Genomic DNA, 6,074 nt, shown 5'->3' with positions numbered 1-6,074 from the left:
GGTCACCGACTACAATTCGTTCTGATATGTACCACAACATACGAGGTGCACTAAACAAGGGTGACAGCAATCCTAAAAATGTCGGCAAGGCAACAATTTTACCAGCCTCCTTCACTGGCAGTAAAAGATACATGAACCATATTTCAAGGATGCAATGGCAATTTGTCGAACACTTGGACACCCATCATTGTTCCTTACGATGACCACTAACACAAAATGGCCTGAAATTCAGAGGATGTTAAAATTTCTACCTGGTGTTGATGTTGTTGACGCACCCGACGTCGTTGCAAGGGTATTTAAAATGAAAGTTGACCAACTTCTTGATCAAATAAAAAATAAGAACTGCTTTGGACGTTGTATTGGAGGTATGCTATTTTCAGGATTTCTTCCTCTAACAAATTTATGATTTAAATTTAATATGACATGTATGTAGGCTTTATTTAATTATTTTCATCAATTTCATATACAGTAATGCACGTCATAGAGTTTCAAAAGCGTGGATTGCCACATGCTCACATGCTAATATGGTTGCATCCAAACGATCGTCCCAAAACAATGAACAAATAGATAAAATGGTTTCTGCAGAAATTCCTGACCCAAGTATTGATCCAGTTGGTTACGAAGCTGTCAAGAATTACATGATCCACGGACCATGTGGCACTGACTGTGTCAATTCTCCGTGTATGGTTAAAGGCCGTTGTATTAAACATTTTCCTAAAAGGTAATTCTGAGATCTTTTACATTAAATTAATTTTCCAAAGACTGCTGGAAGAATACAACATTTAATTTTTCACCTTTTAGTAAAACATTCCTTTTAGATTTATTTTAATTAAATTGAAACATCGTTCTTTCCTTTTTAACAGGTATAATTCTCACACATACTTTGACTGTGGCTTTCCCATCTAGAGGAGGAAAACTGGAATTACCGTAAAGAAAAAGGGAATTGACCTGGATAATCGTTATGTTGTCCCCTACAATCGAGATCTTCTAATAAGATTTCAATGTCACACAAATTGGAGATTGTTAACAGTCCAGATCATTGAAATATATGTTCAAATATTGTTTTAAAGGGACATGATACCGCCACCATGTGTTTGAGGAAAAAAATAAACAACAAAAAAGGGTGCACAACCACAAATCACTTTTGAGAAAATGACCGCTTGATGAGTCAATCAATACTTGGATGGAAGAATGTTTTGTGCATCTGAAGCAATCATGGAGGATATTTGGTTTTGAAATCCCTTCCTGGTGGCCTTCCATTGAAAGACTTGCCAATACATCTACCGAATTGATAATCATGTGTCGTTTAAAGGCTCACAAAATATACAGAAAGTTTTCGACAATGCTGGACAAAGAAAAGCAAATTAGAAGCATGGTTTGATGCAAATAAACATATGTAGAGGCCCCAAATTTAACCTATTCAGAATTTCCAAGCAAGTTTACATGGCATCCATAACCTGGTATCTGGAAACAGAGGAAAGAGGTGATGTCATCGGTAGGCTTGCTGAGTACATTCATCTAGCTGTGAACTATTATATCTCCGCATGCTCCTGCTCAGGATAAAGGTGTGTATGTTTTGATGATTTGAAGACATGTCAACGGCCATGTTCATAACTCTTTCACGAAGCTTGTGCTGCGCTAGTATCCTCTAGAACGACCAGCAATGGCACGAGCTATAGGAGAAAAATGCGCATACATCCATGCCTCCACAATTATGTGCCATGTGTTATCAACATTTTAGTATACAGTCCAATCTCTCATCCGCGTAACCTTTGGGAAGCTCATTGGGGATGCATGTCAGATGATATTCTTCTTGTGAGGCGACATCTCACTGGGAATCCAAACCTTTGTCTATCAGATATTGAGATCCAGAAATTACGCTCTTGCAGGTATGAGCTGTTAATAATGTTTTGTACATATTACATGTTACATGTTTGGATAATGTTATCAAGTTTTTTAATTTTATTGCAAAGATAGAGAAATTGTTGAATGGTATTGGTAAAAGCCTTAGAAACTTCCCAGATATTCCATATCCAGGATATGCTTTTTTTTCCAACTCTGAGAAGTAGACTAATTCTTGAGGAAACATCCTATGATACGAAGAATGAAGAGAATCCACACAAGAAATCATAGTCTTCTCAATGATGAACAGAAGATAGTCTATGATTCCAATCTTGACAATATCACCCGAAAAAAGGTGGATTGTTTTCTTTGTTTACGGAAGTGGAGGATGTGGAAAGACTTTCTTATGGCAGCCACTGTGTTGTCGATTACGATCGGAGGCATAAAGATTGTGCTTATCCCGTTGCCTCATGTGGTATAGCTGCCATGTTGCTTTCCTGTGGAAGAACCGCACACTTCCGCTTTCACACTTCCACTCAAGCTTGATGAAAATTGTTCTGCCGTTTAAGACACGGGACTGATATTCTGAGCTACCTTTAGCGAACTGATTTAATAATTTGGGACGAGGCACCTATGCAACAATCGTCATGCTTTTGAATGCGTTGATCGATCCTTGAGAGATATTATGTCTTCTATTGATAAAAGCAGAGCTAAAAAGCATTTGGTGGTATAACCACTTGTTGTTGGTTGGAGATTTAGGCAGCTACTTCATGTCAATTCCAAAAAGCGTCAAGGGCTGAAGTTGTCCTACTCTACCCTCAATAAATCCAAGCTTTGGGAATCCTGTGAAGTATTTTTATTGAATCAAAACATGCGGCTTAATGCAGGAAATAGTGATTTGGAGAACAAAACCATTGCGAACTTTAGCAAGTGCAGCTTGCTGTCGGTGATGGCAAAGAAACCAATATTTATCCAAGTCCAGACACTGGTGAAATATTAATAAAGATTCCTGATCATATATATCGTTCATACATCCGGAGATCCAATCCAGAAGCTTTTTGAAGTGACGTGCCCTGATTTTATACAAAATATCACTTCACATGAATACCTCAGATCAAGGGCCATACTCACACCTACCAATATAGTGTGGATGAGATTAATACAACGATACTTGAAAAAGTTCTTGGCATGGTTTACACTTATCTGAGTCAGGATTCAATTGATGATGCAGGTGAGGATGATAATGATTTCAGATCCCGCGTTTCCAGTTGAGTATCTAAACTCTATCAATATGCCTTGCATTCCTAAGCATGAGTTAAAATTTGAAGGTAGGAGTTGTTGTCATGCTTATGAGAAACTTAAACCAGATCATGGGATTATGCAATGTACAAGAATGATTGTGAAATCCTGTAGGAAGAACAGTATTGAATGTGAGATTTTGTGTGGCTCTCATGTTGGAATGAAAACATCTAATTCCTAGAATTGAGATGATTCCAAGTGACAAACGACTGGCCGGTTTGAATTTAAACGCGTTCATTTTTCGATTCAAATATGTTATGCCATGACGATTAACAAAAGTTAGGGACAGTCACTTGATATGGTTGGGTTTTACCTTCCTAAGCAGCTTTCCTCGCACGGGACACATTTAGTGTTTCTATATCCAAAGTGACACGACCTGAAGGCCTCCATATTCTCATAGATAGTTATGATGGTATTAGCACAGATATTACAAATAATGTAGTTTTTGAGGAAGTGTTTTACCAATCTTCCAAGTGTAGACAATTGACATGACATATTAAGAACTTCCTGTAACATTTTTCTATATTTGTTTCTTAACTCTGGATTTATTGTGTTTGATATATCAATGGTGTAAGTTCAACATCCAAAATGTTACACTTTTTTTTACTGCACCCGTGTATGAACATAATATAAACAATAAATCTCCAATTATTTTGTCAATTAAAAATATGTATAATCTGTTTGATTAGGAAGATTTTATTAATTGTTTATATATTGTACATATTTTATTAGGAATTGATTACAGTTTTCCCCTTTTTCTGTTGGCAAAAACCCAAATGATAAGGTTGGTTAGTTGTCATAATCACATCAAACACTTACCTTAAGAATTATCATCAAATTAAACTGGGATATTACTCTAATTCTCATTTAAAGGAATAGATTTGCACTATCAATTTTGAGATAAATTGTTGGCATCTCCCTAATGCCTTGCTGATTAAATATATTTTCAACATTTTTGTAGGAGTTTTGTCATTTGCTAAGCGTCATCCTTTTTTTCTCTCAAGAGTTCAACCATTTTGTAAGATCTTCAATTCTTTAAGCGATTTATACAGTTCTTAGAATATTGAATGTATAAATATCTTACCTGTTGAGTTGTTATTAAATTGTTGAATAAACTTTTTTTCTTGCTCTTCTTATAGTGATCTTTTTCAATGGAATCATTTGATCGTCTATCCAATCTCGACAAGGCAAGCACTAACTGGAATATTAAGGTCAGGGTTACCAGGATGTGGGCTAACATGACTTTAGAGATGACCTCATTGAAAGGCTACAATCTTATTCTCCTTGACGATGATGTATGTTTTAAATTTATTCATCTTTGTGTTATTTGTTGTCAATCCTTTTTTCCAGTATTATATATTTATGTCATTTAAATTATCTAAATGTAGGATAACCATGTGCATGCCTTTGCCTATCATAACATTTGGAATGGATTCAGCACAAAAATTGTGGAAGGCGGTGTCTATGTTTTTTACCAGTTTGCAGTTAAAGATTCTGTTGGAAACTTGAAGCATGTGCAATCAACTCTCTGCATCAGATTTACAGGCTCCACTAATGTGAGGACTTCTGATGATGATGGCATGATCCCTTCACAAAATTTTGAGTTTTTAGACCTGGGAGATTTGTTTGCAGAAGCAAATAAATGTCTTCCTCAACAGCAGCCTGAATTTGAAATAGGTCTGGTAACGCACTCTTTTAACTCGATATTGTCATAATTAACTCATATGAAACAATTCTCCTACAATTATAAGAAAGTCTACTTTAATATTGCGTAAATAAATTTTATGTTAAACAGATATTATTGGAGTTGTGGAGGAGTATGAAGGTTTGAACAAGCTTCATACTCGATACAGAGATAGGGACATTGTGAAGTTTAGAATATGCGATTCAAGGTAATGTGCATATGTATATTTGATCAGTAGTGCAATTACGCATATACACTGCATATTGCTAATAGATTATTAACATATATGATATCTAAACCTATTTAGTAGTAATGCCCACAAAGTTACTGTTTGGGGTGATCTTGCTGTATCGTTCAACAACGAGATGACTGGAAATCCCAAAAATCCGATCATTGCTATTATAACAAGTACAAAAGTGACTACATTTATGAGTAAGTACTTATACAGTCAAATCTATTACACAGTTATATTCATGCTGATTAAACAATTAACTTTATTCCCATATACAGGTTCTGTTCAGATTGGTACATTACCATCTACTCATCTATATATAAATCTAGATGATGAATCTGTGAATGATATGAGACATAGGTAGTAAGTAAATATAGAGTTAAAATTAACTTATCGATGTTTTGCTCTATTTATTAATTTCTTCTATATGTATAGGTTGCTTGAGGAAGGATATATAATGAAAAGAGATAAATTGTTCCAAGATAAACAAATTGAACTGGTTCCCACAGTATTTTAAAAATTGTCACTCAAACACCTTAATGAGAATATGACATACGATCACCTCAAGGTATTGCATTTATATAATATTCAGAAATGGTATTTTTTAAATGGTTGCTTTTGTTTTTAAATATTACATTTTCATCGTACCCCGGAAAAGAATTTGCTACACCTTTAAGATCATTAAGGTCAATGAGGAAACAAATTGGTGGTTTTATAGATGTAACAAATGTCTCCACGAGGTTGAGCGCATTGGAATAGTATTCAAATGTACCCATTGTCCTCGAAACATTCCCGTATCTCCGAAGAGGTAACCTAACTATTTCAATTTATTAGAAATATTTGTAGGCTTGATACTGTTAATTAAAGCCTAAAAAAATAGCTAACTATTTTCTCAAGGTTCCGTATCATGGTCCTTGATGAGGATGAGATATTTGCATGTAATATTGTTTTGAATGATCGAGTTTCTAGAAGAGTTCTTGGGACAAGTGCTGCAAAAGTGGTTTCTGATTACTATAA

This window comes from Apium graveolens, chromosome 1 (assembly GCF_009905375.1).
Source record: "Apium graveolens cultivar Ventura chromosome 1, ASM990537v1, whole genome shotgun sequence".
In the NCBI taxonomy this organism is placed as follows: domain Eukaryota; kingdom Viridiplantae; phylum Streptophyta; class Magnoliopsida; order Apiales; family Apiaceae; genus Apium; species Apium graveolens.
This window is presented reverse-complemented; position numbering follows the sequence as displayed.